We start from the raw sequence: 25,775 nt of genomic DNA, 5'->3' as shown, positions 1-25,775 counted from the left end.
GATCGCTGTGTGCTCATGTGGTAAATGTCCAGCAGACTCTCGATCAAAGTATAGTTTCTGATTCACACAATTCCTTGCAGATGTTAAAGGCAGCTTATATGCGTACCCAGCTTCATTGTATAACATTCTAATTGAGTTAAGCTGTGTCACCATCATCATAGGCAGTCCCTCAGAATCGAGGAAGACTTGCTTCCATTCTTAGAATGAGTCCTTAGGTGGCTGAACAGTCCAATATGAGAGCCACAGTCCCTACCAGGTGGGACAGACAGTCGTTGAGGGTAAGGGAGGGTAGGGCTGGTTTGCCACACCTTCCTTCCGCTGCCTGCACTTGTTTTCTGCATGCACTCGGCGATGAGACTCGAGGTGCCCAGCGCCCTCCTGGATGCACTTCCTCCACTCAGGGCGGTCTTTGGCCGGGGACTCCCAGGTGTCGATGGGGATGCCGCGCTTTATCAGGGAGGCTTTGAGAGTGTCCTTGTAATGTTTCCTGTCCATCCTTGGCTTGTTTGCCATAAAGGAGTTTCAAGTAGTGTGCTTGCTTTGGGAGTCTCGTGTCTGACATGCTGACAATGTGGCCTGCTCAGCGGAGCTGATCAAGTGTGGTCAGTGCTTCAATGCTAGGGATGTTGGCCTGGTCGAGGACGCTAATGTTTGTGCGTCTGTCCTCCCAGGGGATTTGTAGGATCTTGCGAAGGCATCGTTGATGATATTTCTCCAGCGATTTGAGGTGTTTACTGTACATGGTCCATGTCTCTGAGCCATACAGGAGGGCGGGTATTACTAGAGCCCTGTAGACCATGAGCTTGGTGGTAGATTTGACGGCCTGGTCTTCGAATACTCTTTTCCTCAGCCGGCCGAAGGCTGCACTAGTGCACTGGAGGTGGTGTTGAACCTCCTCATCAATGTCTGCGTTTGTTGATAAGAGGCTCCCGAAGTATGGGAAATGGTCCACATTGTCCGGGGCCGCGCCATGGACCTTGATGACTAGGTAAGCTGTGTAAGGATTGCAGGGTTCTCCTTCTGTTCTTCTACTGGCCTATTTACTGATTACCAATTTGCCGAGCATGTGGCGGTGGGAGTATGAAGAGATCCTTTAAGACAACCCTACAACTTATGATGCATTATGAGTCAGCGATTTGCAATCAGGCAAATGGGACCTTTGTTGGATTATTTACTTGTTTTGATGTGGTATAAGGCCATTGGTTCTGTTATATAGTTTGTAACTTGTCATGTATGTACTTTTGGGATCACTAGCCACTAGATGGCGTCATTGTTAGAGGCCATTGGGCTGCACGCACGTGTGTGCAGCCCAAGTATAAAAGGCCAGCCATTTTGTATATTAACCAATTTGGGCCTTAATAAAGCAGGGCTAAGGTCACATCTCCTGGAGTTAAACAGTACTCAGTCTAACAGTTATTGCATACATAACATTTGGCGACGAGGCAACAAGAACCTTTGCATGCAAAAATGAGCACAACTGGATTGTTGGAGCGATTTGTGGAAGAAGAAGATTGGGAAGACTTTGTGAGCCATTTGAGCCTGTTCTTCATGGCCAACAAAATAGAGGTCGGCAATGCAGATCGGCGCCAGGCAGTGTTCCTCACTGTTTGCGGTCCAAAAATGTATGGTCTGATAAAGAATCTACTCCTGCCTGTGAGTCCAACAGAGAAGACATGTGAAGAATTGTGTACACTGGTACAGGACCACCTTAAGCCAGATGAAGGCATCATCATCTCGAGATACAGATTTTACACGCACGTTCGCTCAGAGGGCCAGAATGCGGCGGAATTCTTTCCCGACCTGAGACGTCTGGCGGGACCATGTAAGTTCGGGTCTGTGTTGGCAGACATGCTAGGGGATTTCTTTGTAATCGGCATCAACCACGAGGTGATCCTGCGTAAACTACTGGCGGTGAAGATGTTGGACTTGAACAGGACCATCACGATCGCTCATTCATGCATGACGAAGGATAGGCGTCTAAAGCAGATATCGGTGAAAAATCAAAATTCGGCAAGTATTGTAAATATGATTGATTCGGCATTCGGCAGAGTGGCACATGGCAGGACCGACCCGACTGTGTATGCGAAACCTGTGGCTGCCCAAAGTCCGCCAGCAGGAATGCATCTGATTTCTCCATGTTGGCATTGTGGGGGAAATCACCAACACCAGCAGTGCCGATTTAAGCAATATAGTTGCAAAGGCTGTCTGAGAGTGGGACATCTCCAGCGCAAGTATCCGCAGATGAGCAAGCGTGCTGTGACACACCATGTGGAGGATGATCGTCAGACTAGCGTGGATCCGGGTACGCAATCCGAGATACCAGAGGAGGAAGTGTATGGGGTGTACTCGTTCCTAACTAAGAGCAAACCGATAATGATCAACGTGAAATTTAATGGGGTGCTGGTATCGATGGCACTGGACATGGGGGCGAGTCAATTGATAATGAGCCAGAGAGCATTCGACAAGCTGTGGGATACTAAGGCTGTGAGGCCCAGACTGAGTCCAGTCAATGCCAAGTTGCGCACGTACACCAAAGAACTCATAACGGTGATTGGCAGTGCCACAATTAAAGTGTCGTATGACGGTGTGGTTCACGAGTTACCGCTATGGATTGTCCCAGGCAATGGCCCAATGCTATTCGGCAGGAACTGGCTTGAAAAAAATCAGATGCGATTTGGAACGACATCAAGGCATTGTCGTCAGAGAAAGTTACATGTGCCCCAGTACTGACCAAGTTCCCCTCGCTGCTCAAACCAGGCATCGGCAACTTCACGGGAGCCAAGGTACAGATCCACGTAGACTCGGATGCAAGATCCGTCCATCATAAAGCTCGGGCAGTTCTGTATATGATGAGGGAGAAGGTCAAAATCGAACTGGACAGACCCCAGCGTGAAGGGATTGTAGTACCAGTTGAATTTAATGAATGGGCCAGCCCAATTCTTCCTGTGCTGAAAAGTGATGGCACAGTCAGAATCCACGGAGACTAAGTCTACGATCAACAGGGTTTCGAAACAGGATCAGTACCCGTTACCGAAGGCTGATGACTTGTTTGCAACGCTAGCCGGGGGGAAGTCGTTCACGAAACTGGACTTGATGTCAGCCTACATGACACAGGAGCTGGTCAAGACATCGAAGAGACTTACATGCATTAACATGCATAATGAACTGTTTATTTATCATAGGTTCCCTTTTGGAATTCACTCGGCTGCAGCAATATTTTAGAGGAACATGGAGAGTCTACTGAAGTCCGACCCCAGAACCATCGTGTTCCAAGATGACATCCTGATCACAGATCCTGACTCCGAGGAACATGTGAACAACCCGGAAGAGGTACTACATCGTCTGGACAAAGTGGGACTCAGACTGAAACGCTCAAAGTGCATCTTCATGGCACCAGAGGTCGAATACCTAGGGAGGAAAATTGCTGATGACGGCATCAAGCCCACGGACGCGAAAACCAAGGCCATCAAGAATGCACCCAAGCTGCAGAATGTGACGGAGCTGCGTTCATTCCTGGGTCTACTCAACTACTTCGGTAACTTCCTACCTAAATTGAGCACCTTATTAGAACCACTGCACATGCTGCTAAGAAAAGGCAACAACTGGGTGTGGGGTGCGTCTCAAGACAAAGTTTTTGAGAAAGCCACTAATCTGCTTTGCTCTAACATAGAAACATAGAAAATAGGTGCAGAAGTAGGCCCTTCAGTCCTTCGAGCCTGCACCTCCATTCAATATGATCATGGATGATCATTGTTGCGACTTTAGTACCCCATTCCTGCTTTCTCTTCATACCCATTGATCCCTTAGCCGTAAGGGCCACATCTAACTCCCTAATAAGGTACATTATGACCCATGTAAACATTTAGTATTGGCCTGTGATGCTTCGTCATATGGAATTGGTTGTGTACTCCCAACAAACTAATGAGTCGGGTAAACTTCAACCAGTCGCATATGCTTCAAAAAGTTTGTCTAAAGCGGAAAGACCCGACAGCATGGTAGAGAAAGAAGCACTAGCCTGTGTGTGTGGGGTTAAAAAGATGCATCAGTACCTGTTTGGTCTTTAGTTTGAACCGGAGACAGATCACAAGCCTCTCATTTCACTGTTCTCTGAAAACAAAGGGATCAATACCAATGCTTCATCACGCATCTAGAGGTGAGCAGTAACATTATCCGCTTATAATTATGTAATTCGCCATAGACCTGGCACCGAGAATTGTACCGATGCTTTGAGCCGTCTGTCGTTGCCCACACCGGAGGTGGAAAGGCCACAACCGGCGGACCTATTGTTAGTTATGGATGCTTTTGAGAGTGAAGGAACCCCTGTCACGGCTCAACAAGTTAAGACCTGGACCAGCCAGAACCCGATTTTATCAGTGGTGAAAAGTTGCATCTTCAAAGGTGATTGGTCTGCCATACCCAAGCAAATATGCGAGGAGACCAAACCTGACATTCGTTGCAAAGACGAACTGTCTATTCAGTCGGATTGTATACTGTGGGGCAATCGTGTTGTTATGCCCAAGAAAGGGAGAGAGAAATTTATACGTGAACTACATAGCACACATCCCGGCATTGTAATGGTGAAAGCCATCGCCAGGTCTCATGTATGATGGCCGGGAATTGATTCTGAGCTGGAATCAGGTGTGCATCAGTGCAACACTTGCATGCAGCTCAGCAAAACACCAGCGGAATCGCCGCTCAGTCTGTGGTCGTGGCCGTCCAAACCATAGTCCAGGAATCACATAGACTTTACAGGTCCCTTCCTGGGGAAGATGTTTTTAGTTGTGTTGATGCATATTCGAAGTGGATAGAGTGTATAATCGTGTCATCCAGCACATCCACAGCTACCATTGAGAATCTCAGTGTCTTGTTCACGACACATGGTCTGCCTGACATCGTTGTTAGCGACAACGGATCGTGCTTCACCAGTCAGGAGTTTCAAGAGGTCATGAAACTCAATGGTATCAAACATGTTAGGTCAGCACTGTTTAAACCTGCATCCAATGGGCAAGCAGAATGTGCTGTCCAAATCATAAAGCAGAGTATGAAGCGAGTAACCCAAGGGTCACTGCAAACCCGCCTGTCATGCATACTGCTGAGTTATAGGACAAGACCACACACGCTTACCGGGGTCTCGCCTGCTGATCTAATGATGAAGAGAAGTCTTAAGACCAAACTATCTCTTGTACACCCTGACTTGAATAATCATGTTGAATATAGAAGACAAAGTCAGCAAGGGTATCACGATCGCGCAGCTGTGTCACGCAATATTTCTGTAAATGATCCTGTACATGTTCTCAATTATGATCAGGGTCCCAAGTGGATCACTGGTACTGTTATGGCCAAGGAAGGCAACAGAGTATTTATTGTCAAGCTCAACAATGGGCAAACATGCAGAAACATATGGATCAGACAAAGCTGCGGCACACTGACGAACCGGAACAGTCGGAGGAAGAGACAATCGACGACCAACCAACCTACCCCCATTCATCAGAGTGGTCATCAGTGAATCGGGACTTTCAATCACTGACATGTTCAATGAAAATGGACTTTCAATCCCTGACATGGCCATTGCCACTCCCACCAGGTGAGCCACCCAGCCACCAGTCACAACAGACTCTGAACACTCACCCAAGGCTGGAGTCGAACTGAGACGGTCAACCCAGGAGTGTAAAACACCGGACCATCTCAATTTGTAAAAGACTGTGTTAATATCTCAGAGGGGGTATTGTCATGTATGTACTTTTGGGATCACTAGCAACTAGATGGCGTCACTGTTGGAGACCATTGGGCTGCAAGCACGTGTGTGCAGCCCAAATATAAAAGGCCAGCCATTTTGTATATTAGTCACTTTGTGCCTTAATAAAGCAGAGCCAAGGTCACACCTCTTGGAGTTAAACAGTACTCAGTCTAACAGTTATTGCATACACAACATAACTAGAGATTGAAACAATCCCAAGGAATTCTGTCATGTGTTCATTCCAGGAGTCACTAGGGGTAGCTTATTCATCCTCCCAGAAATTGAGAATGTCAGTAGAAGCCAGTTTGTCATAGCATCTCTCCCACCCGAAAAGAGCATGTCGCATTAAGTTGTAACTTGATTATTCCAATGCACTCCTGGCTGGCCTCCCACGTTTTACCCTCCGTAAACTTGAGGTCATCCAAAACTCGGCAGACCATGTCCTAACTCACACCAAGTCCAGTTCACCCATCACCCCTGTGCTCATTGGCTCCTGGTTAAGCAACACCTCGATTTCAAAATTCTCATCCTTGTTTTAAAATTCCTCCATGGCCTCACCCGTTCCTATCTCTGTAATCTCCTCCAGCCCGAGATATCAGCGCTCCTCTAATTCAGCCCTCTTGAGCATCCCTGATTATAATCATTCAACCATTGGTGGCTGTACCTTTCGTTGCCTAGGCCCTAAACGCTGGAATTCCCTGCTTAAAACTCTCTGCTTCTCTACCTCTCTTTCCTCCTTTAAGTCGCTCCTTAAAACCTACCTCTTTGGACAAGCATTTGGTAAACTGCCCTAATTTCTTCTTATGTGGCTCGGTGTCAATTTCGTTTGTCTTATAATAGGCCTGTGAAGCGCCTTGGGATGTTTTACTACATTAAAGGCGCTATATAAATACAAGTTGTTGTTGTCGGATCAAGCCTAATATTTAACTTGGTGCTGGTCAGTGCTTCACCTGCCTGCTCTGATAATTGGTTTTTCTGTATCCCCTTCTCCAAAGTCCACACTGATTGTAATTGAACATTCTCTGAGATTGGATGCCCCAAAGTAACTATAATTAATATCATCAAAAGGTATTCGGCCACTCTAGTTCCAACATCACCAATCTTTTTACAGTTGCTGACAATATTGAAGGCAGACTTGAAACTTTTACGGTAGAGGTTAACAGAATCTGCTATCAGATTGGCCAAAATTGCAATGGAAAACAATGACTGTGGATAGGCATGGCGGTGACAGCAAGGCCCTTTTAAAGTCATGTTCAGAGTCAGATTGTGATCAAGGATCACATAAGGCAGGGGTGGGCAATTATTTGGGCTGGAGGGCCATTTAGCAAGTTCTGGTGAGCTGTTGAGGGCCGCACACCAATGTTCCAAGTCCTGCACAGGCTACTCACCAACTTGTGCCGCTGGAAGAGACACTGCGCATGCAAATTTAAAGGGACCGCGCATGAAAAAAAAAATGAGGGCGCATTGCATTCACATAAGTATAAATTGAGAAAGTAGTCAGATACTATCTTAAATACACAAAATGTAGTGTGAAATAGTAATATCTTCTGTAATTAAATGAATGAAATGACTGATTGATCGATTACATGTGGTATTTGAAAGTCTGTGTGGCTCTCGGCTGCAGCGTCATTTTTGCTATCTATATCGTATTGTATATGTAATTAGTAATATTTTGAAAATATGTTTCAAAATCTCCTGCAGTAAAAGAACCAGCATTATGTGATAGTAACCAGAATGGCAGGATGAATGTCCTAGTGATTGAGTGTGTCTCGTTTGTAGGTTTATATTATAATATTTAAAGCGTAAACTGACCATAAAATGTAATTTTATTCATATTTGAAAAAGAATGGATTACTCACATTTGCCTTCCATTTACAGCGTTTAGAGACTGGGTGATCAGTGCCGATATGAAGCAATGTTTTTTTATGTAACATATAGAATTTTTTGCAGTTTACTGTTTCATTGGATTAATTTGTCGAGGATTGTATACACATAAGGATGCAGTGCCGGCCTCTTCGGTAAGACTAAAAGTCGTCGAGATGAGCAGCCACGACTCGACAGAGGACGAGCATCAAGTGCGCAGACGCAGCAGCGCCCCACCGGCCAGTGATGAGCGGCGGATTTGGCGGGTTTTTGAAAAGTGGTTCACGGAGTCAGAGCGGGCGAGAGCCGCAGGCGTTAGGCCAGCCCCGAAACACAAAAGGGAAGCAGATCTGCATCAGGCGCTCCTGGTAGCTTTATTTTTTTGATTGCCCCGGTTCAGGGTCGCAGCCTGCTCTGGCGAGCCCTTCTCCCAGGACTGGACGGCTAGTGCAGCTCGAGCTCCTGCGGGCAGGATAGAATGAACTGGCAGGCCGGATGTGCCTGCGGACTGTATGTTTCCCATCTCTGACATAAGGCATTTGAGAGGTCCTGAGGTGATTAGGTTCCTAAAACATGACTGAGGAACGGGATGGTCACTTTGCACCTGTTTTCACTACTGAAACTGATACTGAGCTGCCTGAGCTGATGGATAAGATGTGATGCTAAGATTGAAACCATGGAAGCCAGTACTCTCACATGTTGGGGGATAGAAAGACCCTGGAGAAGATCCACAGAAGAGTTGCCAGAATTATATCTAGTCTTAGGGCTCCTAATTATCAGGTTAGGCTCAGAGTACTAGGCTTATCTCATTGGAGAAACAGAGAGGTCGTTGTGAATATGACTGAGGTCTTTAAAATGAAAAATGGACTAGATTCTGTTTGGTGGATGAGTTATCTAAGCTAGAGAGATAGGAAGGAATAGGGCCATCAGCACAAAAGTTAGGTTAGACATCAGGAAGCACTTTTATGCAGAGTCATCAGCTGAATATTAACTCCCAAAAACTCATGGGTTGGAGTCGGGTCAGAGGTTAAAATTCAAAAAATCTAAAATTGGAACCCAACCCATCTCAAACCCATCCATTTCCAGTTTTAACAAAGGCGCGTTGAGAGGTGGGCGACCAATCCGCTCGCAGGAGGCGGGTTGGTCATTTAAATGTTATGAGGTTACGTGCCTTCATTTTAAAAATCATTCTATTTTTTAACTCATTTCAGCCAGGTTTCCCAAGCCTCAGGAAACCCGACAGTTGGAAGGAAGCGAGAAGGGCTGAATCCATAAGGTTTACAGCACTGCTTCTGGACTAGCAGCAACAGGAGTGTTTTCTCAAGGCCCAACAAACTACCCAGTAAAGCAATCCCCCCAACCCCCACCCCCGTGATTTGTCTAGTCCCCCGACCGCCATCGGACAACCCCTGCAACCACCATCGGCCTCCCCAGGGTTCACTAATGTCCTTTAGGGAAGGAGCAGCGTGGTGGCATACCACTCCAGGGAGCAGCACGTGCTGGAGCAGGAGAGCAACGGCAGTGAAAAGGGACGTCACCAAGATCCAGGTCGGTGATTGGAGCGTGGGCAGGTACAGCAGGATCGGCGAGATCGGGGTGAAGGAACGGCGAGAGATTGTAGAGGGACGTGATCGGGGCCCAGGAGAAGCGTGAGTTCGGGGCCCAGAAGAGGCGAGGGCCTAGGGGCAGCACGGGTCAGTCCACACTGCGATATGTGTGTGCACTAGGTCTGTGCAGCAGAGCTGGTCTCCAGTCGTCTTGGTTAATCCTTGCTACTGGACCAAGACCTAGCTCTGTCAAGCCCGTGTGGTGGCTGGTGTGCAATGGCCACCACATGTTAAAAAAATCCATGCACAGGCATCTTCCACCCTTCAAGATTTAGTTCGGGATCTGGAATTTTAGGTCCTTCTGTGAAACACCTGTGAACTTTTTGATGTGGAAGCAAGTCATCCTCGATTCGAGGGATTGCCTATGATGATGATTAGGGAAGGAAATCTGCCGTCTTTACCTGGCCTGGCCTATATGTGACTCCAGACCCACAGTAATGTGGCTGACTCTTAACTGCCCTAGCAAGCCACTCAAGGGCAATTAGTGATGGGCAATAAATGCTGGCCTTGCCAGTGACACCCCAATATCATTAACAATTTTTTTTTAAAGTGGAAGACATCTCGAGTTATAGAAGGTAGTTGGGGCTACCTGTGACTAGTGATATCAATTACTGCAGCCCCCTGGAGCAGAGAGGAATTTTCCAGAGTTGTTCCTAATTTGACCTAATGTATATTCTCCTGGCGATTGCACGTCTGGGGGTTTGGGTTGATACCTCATGTAGGTTGCAACATGTCTGGATGGAACACTTAGGGCTGGATTTTTCCAACCTCGGCAGGTCTGTAGCGGGCAACGTCAGTAGCCGGTCCCGGCCTTGCTGCTGGCTTCAGCCCGCTGTCCAAAATGATTTTCCCCTGATTGGGCTTGTTTATCAAGCCCAGCACGTTTATCATCCAATTGTAAGAAGCTGGTCAATGCGCAAGGGACTCTGCGCAAATTAATTTTGTGCATTCAGTGTTCTACAGCATTGAAGTGCTGCAAACACCAACAAGCACTGCACAAAGGTGCACGGCTGCACCCAGGCTCTCCCATGATTCCCTCAATATGCTTATGGAGGGAGTCACAGCACACAGGGAGGTCTGCTTCCCTTCCCATGGGCGAAAGAGACTTCCCCAGGACACCAACGCAACCTGGTTGCACATTGTACATGAGGACACAAGCAGGGATGTCGTCAGGAGGACCTGGCTGCAGTGGCGCAAACCTTTCAATGATCTCAATAGATCACAAAACATTAATGCAAAGTCACACTCAGCCTCATCCTGCTGTGCCACTCATCACATCCCCATCACTCTGCCTTCCCTACCCTACTCCTGCACATCTTTACTCACACCAACTTACCTTGCACCTTCATCCATCCCTCTATACATTATCACATCCCCATTTCATTAGCCAACCCTCAGATTCACCATCATCCTAGTGTAATCATATTAACTAACAACACATAAGGATAGGCACTTGGATACTTTGTCCCATGTTCATGTGAAGTTTCTGTTAATGTGCTGTCAAACATTGAAATCTTTATTTTCAACATTTTGCCTTCTTGAACAGATTTGTGTGCACCTTTGGAAGTGGGTTAGTGAGTTGCAGTGAATGCTGAGACATAACTACTCTCCGCAGTGGTCATGAGTGTGAAAGGAATGACTTGGCTTATGGTGTTGATGTGGGGTGGTGCCAACCTGGTGCATCATGTGGCAGCCAGGGTGTACAGCATCAAATGAGGTAAATCGGGCCATGGTTAGGCCATCCCTGGTCTGCTCGACAGCAATGTGGTGAGGTGCTGATACCCTCTGTCCTGTGCAGCATCAGTTGATTGCAGAGAAGGTTGGTGTTGCTGTTGGTGCTGCTGGTGTGCCTGATGCTGCTGGTGCTGGGGCTGATCGTGGTGGGATTCTGAGAACCAAGGAGAGACAGTATAAACCGTACCCATTCTGATGAAATAAATGGCAGATGAAGTTGAGATGACAGAAGCGATCTGTCAATGGTGAGAGAGTTTGCTCCAAGGAGGTGACACTGGATAGACACATTACACCAAACACTTGAAACCTGCATAATGCTCAATCTATCTTCCAAATGCAGTAAGCAACAGCTTCTGAGCTTGGAAAGTGAACAGCTGTGAGATGGGAACTTAAATTGCACATTTCACGCTGTCATGTAATGAGATGATTCCATGGTCATTCACCTCCCATCCAGCTTACCTGACATGATCCCCGAGCAGCGTGAACTCCGTGGGCGACCTAGTAAACTCTGAAGGTGAGTTCAAAATAGTTGTTAATCCTCTGTTAACAAGGTCATAATGACCTGAATTGCCTCCCCCGCCGCTGCGTGTCGGGTCTGCGGAGCACTGACAGACCGACATCTGGGAAAGGCGTGTGGCAGCTGGTTGACAGCAGGGTCCTGACTGTTGTTGAAAAATAACATTTTCCCACCCGACCCACCACCAATCGCCCCGCTGTGCCCCCGCAAAATTCCCCCTTTGGTCTTTCCTTCTGAAAATTACAAAGTATTGCAAAGTTACAAAGCATTTACAGCTCAGAAACAGGCCATTCGGCCCAACAGGTCCTTGCTGATGTTTATGCTCCACACGAGCCTCCTCCCACCCTTCTTCATCTAACCCCATCAACATATACATCTATTCCTTTTTCCTTCATGTGCTTATCTAGCCTCCCCTTAAATGCATCTATGCTATTTGCCTTAACTATTCATTGTGGCAGTGAGTTCCACATTGTGACCATTCTCTTTGGTAAATAAGTTTCTCCTGTATTCCCTATTGGATTGATTATTGATTATCCTATATTATAACCCCTAGCTCTTGTGTTGCCCACAAGTGGAAACATCTTCTCTACATTTACCCTATCAAACCCATTCATAATCTTAAATATCAGGTCACCCCTCAGTCTTCTCTTTTAGAGCAAAGAGCCCCAGCCTGTTCTATCTTTCCTGATGGGTATAAACTTTCAGTTCTGGTCGATATTTTTTACACCTTCTCCAGTGCTTCTATATCCTTTTTATAATATGGAGATCAGAACTGTTCACAGTATTCCAAGTGCGATCTAATGAAGTTTCTATAGAAGTAGAACATAACTTCTTTGCTTTTCAATTCTATCCATCTAGAAATGACCCCCAGTGCTTTGTTTGCTTTTTGTATGGCCTTATTAACCTGCGTCGCTACTTTTAGTGATTTGTGTATCTGTACCCCCAAATCCCTCTGTTCCTCTACTTCATTTAGACACTTAGTTTCCAAGGTTTCCATTGATTGGCAGACAGGAAGCAGAGAGAACGGGGTCCGTTTCAGAATGGCAGGCAGTGACTAGTGGGGTGCCGCAGGGTTCAGTGCTGGGGCCCCAGCTATTTACAATATACATTAATGATTTAGATGAAGGAATTGAATGTAATATCTCCAAGTTTGCAGATGACACTAAGCTGGGTGGCGGTGTGAGCTGTGAGGAGGATGCTAAGAGGCTGCAGGGTGACTTGGACAGGTTAGATAAGTGGGCAAATGTATGGCAGATGCAGCATAATGTGGATAAATGTGAGGTTATCCACTTTGGGGGCAAAAACACGAAGGCAGAATATTATCTGAATAGCAGCAGATTAGGAAAAGGGGAGGTGTAACGAGACCTGGGTACCATGGTACATCAGTCATTGAAAGTTGGCATGCAGGTACAGCAGGTAGTGAAGAAGGCAAATGGTATGTTGGCCTTCATAGCTAGGGAATTTGAGTTTAGGAGCAGGGAGGCCTTACTGCAGGTGTATAGGGCCTTGGTGAGGCCTCACCTGGAATATTGTGTTCCGTTTTGGTCTCCTAATCTGAGGAAGGACATTCTTGCTATTGAGGGAGTGCAGTGAAGGTTCACCAGACTGATTCCCGGGATGGCAGGACTGACATATGAGCAGAGACTGGATCAACTGGGCTTGTATTCACTGGAGTTTAGAAGGATGAGAGGGGATCTCATAGAAAAATTCTGACAGGACTGGACAGGTTAGATGCAGGAAGAATGTTCCCGATGATGGGGAAGTCAAGAACCAGGGGACACAGTCTAAGGATAAGGTGTAAGCCATTTAGGACCGAGATGAGGAGAAACTTCTTCACTCAGAGAGTTGTTAACCTGTGGAATTCCCTCCCGCAGAGAGTTGTTGATGTCAGTTCATTGGATATATTCAAGAGGGAGTTAGATATGGCCCTTACGGCTAAAGGGATCAAGGGGTATGGAGAGAAAGTGGGAAAAGGGTACTGAGGGAATGATCAGCCATGATCTTATTGAATGGTGGTGCAGGCTCGAAGGGTCGAATGGCCTACTCCTGCACCTATTGTCTACGATTCTATGAAGGAGTATGTGGACTCCTTATTCTTCTGTAATCCATATATACAATACACAGCCCGTGTAAAACCACCAATTTATGGGTGATTGTTTATTAATGGCTCAAAAACACGTTATATAATACAAAAGTACTAAACTGTTGCTATGAAACAGTTCTCTGTGGTATTCAATCTGAGAATTGTTATCTCTATCAGAAAATGTAGAAAGAGTTAATATACTACATAAAGTCTATATTGTTTTCTTTAAAAAAACTTTTGTTTATTGAGTTTCTTCAATGAAGATAAACTTTGGGTTCAGCAATTGACATTGGCTTCACTGTATTTTTCAACGATTGTTTAATAATCTCCAAGTGTAGTCTCTTAAATTAATGGGAAATTGTGATCAGTTATTTCAAGAAAATGCCCATTGTGTGCAAGATAACACCATCGTTTGTAATTATGTAGTCATATATTAAGTAAGAACAAGGTTTCTTTCAGGAGCATCACTTCACTTGACTGGTAATGGTAAAAAGATTATACATTAACATCAAGGCTGTAAATATTTAACCAACTTACACCCTAAGCACATTCATATTTAATAAGATTTCCGTTTGGGCTCATTGCAGAGAATAGGACTGAAAATAATGATGGTCGTTTAACACCAGTACCACTTTCAGATATTGCTTTGGTAAACAAAGTGGTTCTAGTTGGGCAGTGGCTCTTTAGAGAGCTAATTTAAGGTGAATAAATGAGGATCTAGTAAACACAGTACAATGAAATCCCAAAGTTACCTGTTAGGGAAAACCAAGCGCCAATATTTTGTGTCTATAGGGAAGGAAAGCAGTGCATAAATTGCTTGGTACAGGATATGTGCTTGTACTTTTAGGATGGACAGGTGCCTATCAATGTTAGCTTGGAAGGGCTGCCTATGGGCTTCACTATGCTTGCACAGCAGGATACTTGGGACTTGGCTGGATTATATGGTATCACATGACCACTATTAGTCAGGTAGTTCTTTAAATAAACTTCATCAATACATCGTCTTCTAATCGGAAGATTCCAATTGATTTTGTTCCTGTAGCAAAGCATTAGCCACACAGAAGTAGATACGGTCAGTACATATTCATCTGACTCAATTTATGCTCAAAAGCAAATGTTTTATTTTTATTTTGTGTAGAAAAGCTAATGAGAAAGTTGTCTCTAGATCAGACTGCTGGAAGGCAGATCTGGGCAATGCCTATGTTCTTGGATTGCCTGTGGGTTTTCTTGGCATGTTAGAACAGACAAAACTCAGAATATCTTATATCTGCTACATTAGGTTTGAACATTCTGTTCTACAGTGGAGAGCTTTTCATTAAAGATTAATTTATAATGGCAAAGTCTTCACAAGCTTTTTCTTCCTACCAAATAAAACATTAACTACACATTCACTAATAAACTTTAACCCCTCTCTTGATAACATTTATACCACCATGAAAGCTGTATTCCTTTCCTTTGAGTATTTGGTCGATGAAACATTTTATTGACTGGAGGTTTTAAACTGATTGCGAGCTCTAGCATTTAAAGCCATTGAACCTAGAGTATATTGGCTGTGACCAGGAAACTACTACTCCAGTCATAACATCATACATTAGATATCACTAAAAGTTGTGACACAAGTTAGCAAGTCCATAAAAAAACAAATCAAGCATGAGGGTTTACTTCTAGAGGTATAGAATCGAAAAGCAGGGAAGTTGTGCTAAACCTGCATCGAACCTTGCTTAGACCACACTTAGGGGTCGAAATTCGGTATGGCCGTTTTTGAGGCGGTGTCACCGCCTGAGTGTTGATTTTACCGCCAGGCGTTAGGCGCAGCCTCAGGTTCCTAAATTTAGTTTTAACTCCCAAAGATGAGAGAGCAGCGCTAAAAGGTGGCGTTGCACACTCATCGTCAGCTCAGGAGGCCTACTCAACTTCGCAATGGGAGGCTGCCGCCATGCTAGAAAAAAGAGTGGGGGGAAAAGGGAAGAAGAAAATAACTAAAACTTCTCTGATCCACACACACTTCCTCACTCTTAAAATTAATAAAAACATGCAGAAATAAATAAAGAGAAAAACTTACCTTCCTTTCTGGGTGATCCTGCCCGAGAACCGCTCTTTAACCACCATCTTTTTGAGGTTGTATGGCCGTCTGCCGATACGGCAGTCGTACAAAGCAAATATCGCGACAGAGGCGCCAAAGAGGTGTTGTATGCTGGATGACGTCACCACGTGGGTGGCGTTAGCCAGCGTAGCATTGCCTCTTAGCACCACTGCCAAAGAGCCGACTGAATTTCAGCTGGGGCGTGGACGCCGCTTAATGATGATGGTGGGCTTTTGCCGCTCGTTTGCCGCCGGCGGTAACGGGCGGCATCCACAACCGAATTTTGACCGCTTAGAGTTCTGGTCACCATATTATAAAAAGGATAGAGAGGCACTGGAGAGGGTGCAGGGAAGATTTACAAGGATGCTACCAGAAATGCAAGGGTATACATATCAGGAAAGGATGAACAGGCTGGGTCTCTTTTCTCTTGAAAAAAGAATATAAGTGTTATGGCTATAATACTCTTATGAATGACTCCACGAGGTCTAGTACTGTACTTGAGCTGTTGTGACCTTAGTCCCATTTACTGTAACTCCAGAGTGAGGCTCAAGCATGGTGAGCAGCCTTTTATACTGGGCCCTGCACACCTATGTAGGTGACCCTCAGGTCTCCCACCACAGTGCCCTCAGGACTTCTCTGCTTTTATACTCTATTCCCCTTGCAATAAAGGCCAACATTCCATTTGCCTTCCTGATTACTTGCTGTACCTGCATACTAACTTTTTTGTTTCATGCACAAGGACCCCAGGTCCCTCTGTAATGCACATTTTGAAATTTCTCTCCATTTAAATAATAATTTGCCTTTTTATTTTTTCTGCCAAAGTGCATGACCTCACACTTACCCACATTATACTCCATCTGCAGTTAGTATACATGGTCTACATACATGACAATAAGAACATACAAAATAGGAGCAGGAGTAGGCCATTTGGCCCCTCGAACCTGCTCTGGCATTCAATAAGATCATGGCTGATCTGTTCATGGACTCAGCTCCACTTCCCTGCCCGCTCTCCATAATCCTTTACTCCCTTATCGCTCAAAAATCTATCTATCTCCACCTTAAATATATTCAATGATCCAGCCTCCACAGCTCTCTGAGGCAGCGAATTCCACAGATTTACAACCCTCTGAGAGAAGAAATCCCTCCTCATCTCAGTTTTAAATGGGCGACCCCTTATTCTGAAACTATGCCCCTCTAGTTCTAGATTCCCCCACAAGTGGCAACATCCTCTCTGCATCCACCTTGTCTAGCCCCCTCATAATCTTATACGTTTCGATAAGATCATGTCTCATTCTTCTGAATTCCAATGAGTATAGGCCCAACCTACTCAAACTTTGGTCATAAGTCAACTCCTTCATCTCAAGAATCAACCTAGTGAACCTTTTCTGAACTGCCTCCAATACAGGTATATCCCTCCTTACATAAGGAGTCCAAAACTGTATGCAGTACTCTAGATGTGGCCTCACAAGTACCCTGTATAGTTGTCTCAGGACTTCTCTGCTTTTATACTCTAATCCCCTTGCAATAAAGGCCAACATTCCATTTGCCTTTCTGATTACTTGCTGTACCTGCATACTAACTTTTTTGTTTCGTGCACAAGGACCCCAGGTCCCTCTGTACTGCAACATTTTGAAATTTCTCTCCATTTAAATAATAATTTGCCTTTTTATTTTTTCTGCCAAAGTGCATGACCTCACACTTACCCACATTATACTCCATCTGCCCAATTTTTGCCCACTCACTTAGCCTGTCTATATTCCTTGCAGGTTTTTTGTGTCCTTCTCACAACTTGCTTCCCCACCCATCTTTGTATCATCAGCAAACTTGGTTACATTACATTCGGCATCTTCATCCAAGTCATTAATATAGATTGTAAATAGAAGGCTGATGGATGACTTATGAAAGGTTTTGATCGAGTGGATACAGAGAGAATGTTGCCATTTGTGGGGAAGAGCACAACTAGAGGACATCAATATAAGATAGTCACCAAGAAATCCAATAGAGAATACAGTAGAAAATTATTTACCCAAAGTGTGATGAGAATGTGGAACTTGCTACCACAGGGAGTGGTTGAAGTGAATAATTTAGATGCATTTAAGGGGATGCTAGACAAGCATATGAGGGGAAGGGAATAGAGGGTTATGCTGATAGATTTAGATGAGGAAAAACGGGAGGAAGTTCGAGTGGAGCATAAACGCTGGCATGGACTAGTTGGGCCAAATGGCCTGTTTTGGTGCCATATATCCTAGGTAATCCTATGTAAACTATTGCACTGTGTTTGGATTTTGACTAAAGTTGACCATCAGCTGAACCTAGCAAAGGATCAAAGGAGCTCATCATAACTTGAATAGTGTAGTTATAATACATGCTGCTATTGGTGTGTTTTAATTATACACACCTTTATATACTTTAAATCTGATTTATGTATTAGATTTTGCTCTCTATTTGTGCAAAATCTCTTTCGCAGTTTTGAATCCCATCATTTCAGGTTTTTGGGAGGAAGAATTGCTTTTGTTGCTGGGTTAAAACATTGTAAATATCTTCCTGAAGGTTTGCTCTGGTTGGTCGTGTTTTAATGCTACTTTATACTGCTCAGTATAATGGAAACCCTCTGATGATTAACCTATTCATCAACAGAGATGCTGCTTGGGTTTGTAGAGTTTATCCACATGTTCTGCACCTCCCAGTTAATGAAGTGCGAATGAAATGCATGAATTTTGAAAAGTGCTTCCAAGCCACTCCATCTTTACACTATCGCACAAAGTCCAAATATACCCCCATATTTTTAACATTTCTATTTTGAGCTCTGCCACCTCTTTAATGCTTTAAAGTTTAAAACTTGAAAATCAGTATCACAGCTTGTAAACAATCCCTGCCTTAGTCCACACATATCCTATGGCCAAGAAGCCAGGCTGCCAATCTACTCCCAGACTTCTGCCAGCACTGCTCGGAGAGGACCATAGGGAGACAGCAGCCTAGAGGCATCTCTCCTTCAAATAATTCACTCCGTCTGCGTGGGAGATGCCTGGTCCCTGTTCAGTGTCTCCCATACAGTGCAGACTCAGCATGGGGCTCAGGCAAGTGTCACCTACTGCAAGAGGCACCACATAGAGCTTCAAAACCCACCCCCACCAGCAGTAAACATCGCCATACGTTATAGAATTAGCAGCTGTGTATAAAGAAGTTTTTTTTATATAAAATTTTTACATTTCAATCCACTGTTCAATGCAAGGCAGACATTGCACAACTAGATAAAAACAACTCTATAAACAACACGCTGGGAATCTAGAGAAACCCTTTTGATCCTCCTGTGGCCTCTGATGGCTTAAGACCAGTGTAACTAATAATTGTCAATAGAAACATTACATTTTTTATATATTTTTACATATCTGACATTCAAGATCATCTTTGTGATGGTCTAACACTAACACTGATGCTAATGCTTTTATTAGATTAAATTATAGACAGTGACAGGCTGAAGCAGTGTCATAATAAGTCCGTTTGCCTTGACAGCAAATCTGTGCAGGCAGTTGGACTACAAGAAGTGAACTCCTATGCTGAGCGCCAATTTCCAGGGGATTTCAGTAAACCTGTAATGCGAGCAAGATGGGATTGGGATTTAAAGCTGCCCGAGTAATTAGTATTTTGAGGTTTTTTTTTCTGGAAAACAAACATTTCCACAGAGAAAGTGGGAAAACAAAGAAATAGCTCATGTAATGAACTGTCTCGCTTTGTTAAAGGATTTTATGGCAACTAAAGTCCCCAGGCTGGTGTCTGAAATATGGGACCCTGTTGACAATAGATTTCCTATGAGACGAGTCCAAAGGTTGCCCTGGAATACAAGCTGCAGTGCAAGAAGCCCAACACTTCTGATATCTTTAAAGCAAGATTGCTAAAATTGAAACTGTAAAAAATAGCATTCCTGACTTCAGAGGGAGTGACAGGTGTAAAGCCACTTGGATATTTTTTAACGCAGCGAGTTCTTATGATCTGGAATGCACGGCCTGAAAGGGTAGTGAAAGCAGATTCAATAGTAACTTTCAAAAGGGAATTGAATATACACTTGAAGAGCAAACATTTGCAAAGCTTTGGGGAAAGAGTGGGGGAGTGGGACTAATTGGACAGCTCTTTCAAAGAGCCGGCACAGGCCTGATGGGCCAAATGGCCTCCCTCTGTGCTGTATGATTCTATGATTGGATGTCAAACACCCAGACTGATTTGATTTTCTATATATCTGGTGCGATACTTTTAATTTATTGGGATAGATAGAATGCTTCCCCTGCCTCCCCCACCCCCCACCCCCCCGGAGTGTGATTGAGGGGTAAAATGCAGGGATATCATGCACAGGATTATTGGGAGGCAGTTTTTAGTTCATTAATGCTGTTGGTCTGTGAAGACATCTTGGGGGGGTTTACAGCAGGCTCAAATGAGTGCTCTGATGTGCATTTGGTAAATATTAGTGGCACACACACACACCCCTTTCTGGTACATCCCTTTCTGGAGTAAAAATAAAACGGGGAAGATGGCTCAACCATGGCTAACAAGGGAAATTAAGGATAGTGTTAAGTCCAAGGAAGAGGCATATAAATTGGCCAGAAAAAGCAGCAAACCTGAGGACTAGGAGAAATTTAGAATTCAGCAGAGGAGGACAAAGGGTTTAATTAGGAGCGGGGAAATAGAGTATGAGAGGAAGCTTGCTGGGAACATAAAAACTGACTGCAAAAGCTTCTATAGATATGTGAAGAGAAAAAGATTAGTGAAGATTAGTGAAGACAAACGTAGGTCCCTTGCAGTCAAATTCAGGTGAATTTATAATGGGGAACAAAGAAATGGCAGACCAGTTGAACAAATACTTTAGTTCTGTCTTCACGAAGGGTCTAGTGAGAAGGAGGAACTGAAGGAAATCCTTATTAGGCAGGAAATTGTGTTAGGGAAATTGATGGCATTCAAGGTCGATAAATCCCCGGGGCCTGATAGTCTGCATCCCAGAGTACTTAAGGAAGTGGCCCTAGAAATAGTGGATGCATTGGTGATCATTTTCCAACAGTCTATCGACTCTGGATCAGTTCCTATGGACTGGAGGGTAACTAATGTAACACCACTTTTTAAGAAAGGAGGGAGAGAGAAAACGGGTAATTATAGACCTGTTAGCCTGACATCAGTAGTGGGGAAAATGTTGGAATCAATTATTAAAGATGAAATAGCAGCGCATTTGGAAAGCAGTGACAGGATCGGTCCAAGTCAGCATGGATTTATGAAGGGTAAATCATGCTTGACAAATCTTCTAGAATTTTTTGAGGATGTAACTAGTAGAGTGGACAAGGGAGAACCAGTAGATGTGGTGTATTTGGACTTTCAAAAGGCTTTTGATAAGGTCCCATACAAGAGATTGGTGTGCAAAATTAAAGCACATGGTATTGGGGGTAATGTACTGACGTGGATAGAGAACTGGTTGGCAGACAGGAAACAGAGTCGGGATAAAACGGATCCTTTTCAGAATGGCAGGCAGTGACTAGTGGAGTGCCGCAGGGCTCAGTGCTGGGACCCGAGCTATTTACATTATATATTAATGATTTAGATGAAGGAATTGAGTGTAATATCTCCAAGTTTCCAGATGACACTAAGCTGCATGGCGGTGTGAGCTGTGAGGAGGATGCTAAGAGGCTAAGGTTGACTTGGACAAGTTAGGTGAGTGGGCAAATGCATGACAGATGCAGTATAATGTGGATAAATGTGACGTTATCCACTTTGGGGGCAAAAACAAGAAGGCAGAATATTATCTGAATGGCGGAAGATTAGGAAAAGGGGAGGTGCAACGAGACCTGGGTGTCATGGTACATCAGTAATTGAAATTTGGCATGCAGGTACAGCAGGCTGTGAAGAAGGCAAATGGTATGTTGGTCTTCAGAGCTAGGGGATTTGAGTATAGGAGCAGGGAGGTCTTACTGCAGTTGTACAGGGTGAGGACTCCCCTGGAATATTCTGTTCAGTTTTGGTCTCCTAATCTGAGGAAGGATGACACAAACATTAGGCAGATGACACAAAGATTAGTGGGAAAGCGGGTTGTGTAGAGGACAAAGAGATTTGGATAGGTTAAGCGAATGGGCTAAGGTTTGGCAGATGGAATACAATGTCGGAAAGTGTGAGGTCATCTACCTTGGGAAAAAAAACAGATAAGGGGTTATGGGGAGCAGGCAGGGAAGTGGAGCTGAGTCCATGATCAGATCAGCCAAGATCTTATTGAATGGCGGAACAGGCTCGAGGGGCTGCATGGCCTACTCCTGTTCCTATTTCTTATGTTCTTATGTTCTTATAAAATGGGTCAAAGCACTTTGTTTATCTGAATCTGGTGTTAGATGTTATGAATAGATATCGACAGATGAGGCACAAAACAATGCACATTTCTCACACAAACCCTCCTGCTCATGACTAAGAGTTTAACAGCATCTAAGAAACATAAGCTTTATTTAAAATGTACAAGATAGAAGCTCCCCTTATTAAAGGAAACACTTTTTGTAAACTTAGCAAATGAGTATTGCATTTCTATATCTCTTGACAACTAGCATAACAGAAAAACTAGGGGGGAAAAAATCAATGTTACAGCCCATATTGATTTGTAAATAAATGAGAACACAGAGGAATAAGAAACAACTATTAAATCTCATCATAAATGAGCTCCTTCACACTAAAGCCACTATCATCAAAACTTGGAAGAAGCTTTCAATCAAAGTTCAGCAACTCTTTTCCTGTTATGGCAATGGTTACCAAGTAGTGCCCAAGAGCTCTGCACCTTATCCTGACACATCTGCCATTTTCAGTCCAGGAGTGTGGGCAAGGCAGCTGAATTTATACTATGTAACTTATTCATCAGGCAATCACAACACGGGGACTGGGTGAAGTGAACAGTGTGAACTCGAATGGATTTTAATTGTTAATTCATTTAAGAGGAATATTTTAATGGCCAAGTAAAAATGGCACTTGGCACACTTTAGCTAACAACAATGTCATGAAACACAAATTGAATCGAGGTAAGGACGGATAACTATCTAATCACAATGGACCTGGAACAATGCTCCTTTCACACTTGTCAATGATTTAAATTGCCGTTTATTTATCCAGCTACGGAGTACACAAAACCATTATAATGAGATTCACAAACCCCCAATTTACTGATCAAGATTTGGAAGTACTGTTGGGATGAGTCAAAAGAAGGAGCTGGCATTCACATGGCACCATATCACCACTCTCGGAAACATCCGAAAACAATTACATCCAATGAATTACAATTTGTTTTGGTGAACCATTTTGCACACAGCAATGAAATGAATGACGAGTTAATCTACTTTTGGTTGTGTTAGTTAAGGCAAGAATGTTGGCCAAAACACAGAGAACCTCCTCCTCTTCAAATGGGATTTTAAACCATGATCCTGCGCAGGTGGATGTTAAAGTAATTTGGAGGCAAGAATTCTCCTTGGAACAGAGACGGTTAAGAGCTGACCTAATAGAGGTTTCCAAGATGATGAGAGATTTTGAAAGAGTAGATAGAGAAAAATTATTCTCTTTGGCAAGTGGGTCAATAACCAGAGATCATAGATTTAAAATCATTGGTAAAAGAGTTCTAGGGGAGATGAGGAGAATTATTTTCACTGAGAGTTGTCAGGATCGGGAACACTCTACCTGGTGGTGGAAGCTGATTCCATAAATAATTTTAAAAGGGAGTTGGACAGGTACCTGAGGATAAGGAACTTACAGGGTTATGGAAGCCATGGAACTAAGCACACCTGCTCTTTCAAAGAGCTAGCACAGACACGACAGTCCGAATGGCCTCCTTCTGTGCTGTAAGTTTCTATGATTTTCATTTTCTGAGTTCTACCAACAAAATCATGCTGACATTTTAGAAGGAAGTAATGATCTTTTTGGTGGCATGGGCATGGCAATACAGAGCAGAGCAGGTAAACTCAGAGTCCAATACTGTGAACAACAACATCTTGTATTTATATAGTGCCTTTAACGTAGTAAAACGTCCCAGGACTATTATAAGCCAAAAAAGTATTTTTGAAATCGAGCCACGTAAGAAGAAATTAGGGCAGGTGACCAAAAGCTTGGTTAAAGAGGTAGGTTTTAAGGAGCGCCTTAAAGGAGGAAAGAGAGATAGAGGCAGAGAGGTTTAGGGATGGAGTTCCAGAGCTTAGGGCCCAGGCAGCTGAAGGCACGGCTACCGATGGTTGAGCAGTTACAATCAGGACTGCTCAAAAAGGGCAGAATTTGAGGGTTCAGAGGAATTTTCATGGCATGAAAGGGTCCATTAATAGAAAGAAATAACTTGCAACCTTTCGCATCACAAAGTGCTTTTTCAGGCGATGAAGAACTTTTGAAGTGTAGTCACTGTTGTGATGGAGGCAAGCACAATACAATGTCTCACTGGCAGCAATCAGGTAAATTACCAGAAAATCTGTTTTTGGTCAAGGGATAAATGTTGGATAAGACACCAGGAAAATTCCCATGCTCTTTTTTAACAAGCGCCAATAAGATCTTTTACTGAGGGGGCAGAGAGTTCCTGCAGTTTAACATCACAACAGAAAGCCAACACCCTGACAGTGCAGCATTCAGCCTAGATTATGTGCTCAAGTCTCTGGCGTGGGGCTTGAACTGACTATCAACAGACACAGAGCAGGAGTTCTACCACCGAACTAAGGCTGGCATCATGATAAAGCAACAAGTCATAGCTATGGACATATATGGGTTATTAAAGGGCTACTTTTCACTGACATTTAGGAATGAATGCATGTGCCAAATTACCTTCTGTTAATACAGAGATGAAAGACATGTGTGTTTTTGAAGTTCAAAGGCTAATGTTTACTCATACTAAACAATGAAAGTATCTCAAACTGCCAAATTACTTTACAAAACAAGCTCCTAATTGGAAGGGGTGGGGTGAGGGGGTGGATTTGATTTACAGCAAGCTGCAACTCCCCCCACCCGCCTTACTCCGCTTTCTCTGCTGCAAAAATGGACGGCCGCCAATTGAAAATTGGTGAGGACCCTTCAGCCACCCCACTGATACCCAAGCCCTCACTAATGCAATTTTCAGGCAGGCCTTACATAGGCCAGCAGCCTGCCTGCTTGAAACAGACATGAGGCTGCTTAAATATGCAAATCAGGTTGGTACGCTGGTTGTAGAACACGGATTACAATTGTCAGAAACAAAGGGGCAGAGTGGGCAACATGCTCACTTCCTCTGCACATTTATTGAAGTTCATCTGACTGAATGCCTTTGAATCGCCCTATTAATGGAATAAATCTGTTTTCATAGTGAGTGGGCAAAAATTTGGCAGATGGAGTATAATGTTGGAAAGTGTGTGGCAGAAAAAAAATCAAAGAACAAGTTATTATTTAAATGGAGAAAGATTGCAAAGTGCCGCAGTACAGCGGGATCTGGGGGTATTTGTGCATGGAACACAAAAGGTTAGTATGCAGGTACAGCAAGTGATCAGGAAGGCCAATGGTATCTTGGCCTTTATTGCAAAGGGGATGGAGTATAAAAGCCGGGAAGTCTTGCTACAACTATACAAGGTATTGGTGAGGCCACACCTGGAATACTGCGTGCAGTTTTGTTTTCCATATTTACGAAAGGATATACTTACATTGGAGGCAGTTCAGAGAAGGTTCACTAGGTTGATTCCGGGATGAGGGATTTGACTTATGAGGAAAGGTTGAGTAGGTTGGGCCTCTACTCATTGAAATTCAGAAGAATGAGAGGTGATCTTATCAAAATGTATAAGATTATGAGGGGGCTCGATAAGGTGGGTGCAGAAAGGATGTTTCCACTGATGAGGGTTGACTAGAACTAGAGGGTATGATCTTAGAATAAGGGGCCGCCCATTTAAAACTGAGATGAGGAGAAATTTCTTCTCAGAGAGTTGCAAATCTGTGGATTTCGCTGCCTCAGAGAGCTGTGGAAGCTGGGACATTGAATAAACAGAGATAGACAGTTTCTTAAACGATAAGGGGATAAGGGGTTATGGGGAGCGGGCAGGGAAGTGGAGCTGAGTCCATGATCAGATCAACCATGATCTTATTGAATAGTGGAGCAGGCTCGAGGGGCCGTATGGCCTACTCCAGCTCCTATTTCTTATGTTCTTATATATTGG

At 44.1% G+C, this 25,775-nt stretch overlaps 1 long non-coding RNA gene across 2 annotated transcripts in view; it reads right to left on the bottom strand.

Moving 5' to 3' along the window:
• The window catches only part of LOC139268027 (uncharacterized), an 86,706-nt gene extending 78,907 nt beyond the window's left edge, over positions 1 to 7,799 (bottom strand). For both annotated transcript variants that reach the window (XR_011593958.1, XR_011593959.1), the window contains exon 1: positions 7,597 to 7,799. This is a non-coding gene — a long non-coding RNA (uncharacterized lncRNA). The remainder of the gene's footprint in view (positions 1 to 7,596) is intronic.
• Between the last annotated feature and the right edge of the window lie 17,976 nt (positions 7,800 to 25,775).

Source organism: Pristiophorus japonicus, chromosome 8 (genome assembly GCF_044704955.1).
Source record: "Pristiophorus japonicus isolate sPriJap1 chromosome 8, sPriJap1.hap1, whole genome shotgun sequence".
Taxonomy (NCBI): domain Eukaryota; kingdom Metazoa; phylum Chordata; class Chondrichthyes; family Pristiophoridae; genus Pristiophorus; species Pristiophorus japonicus.
This window is presented reverse-complemented; position numbering and strand designations above follow the sequence as displayed.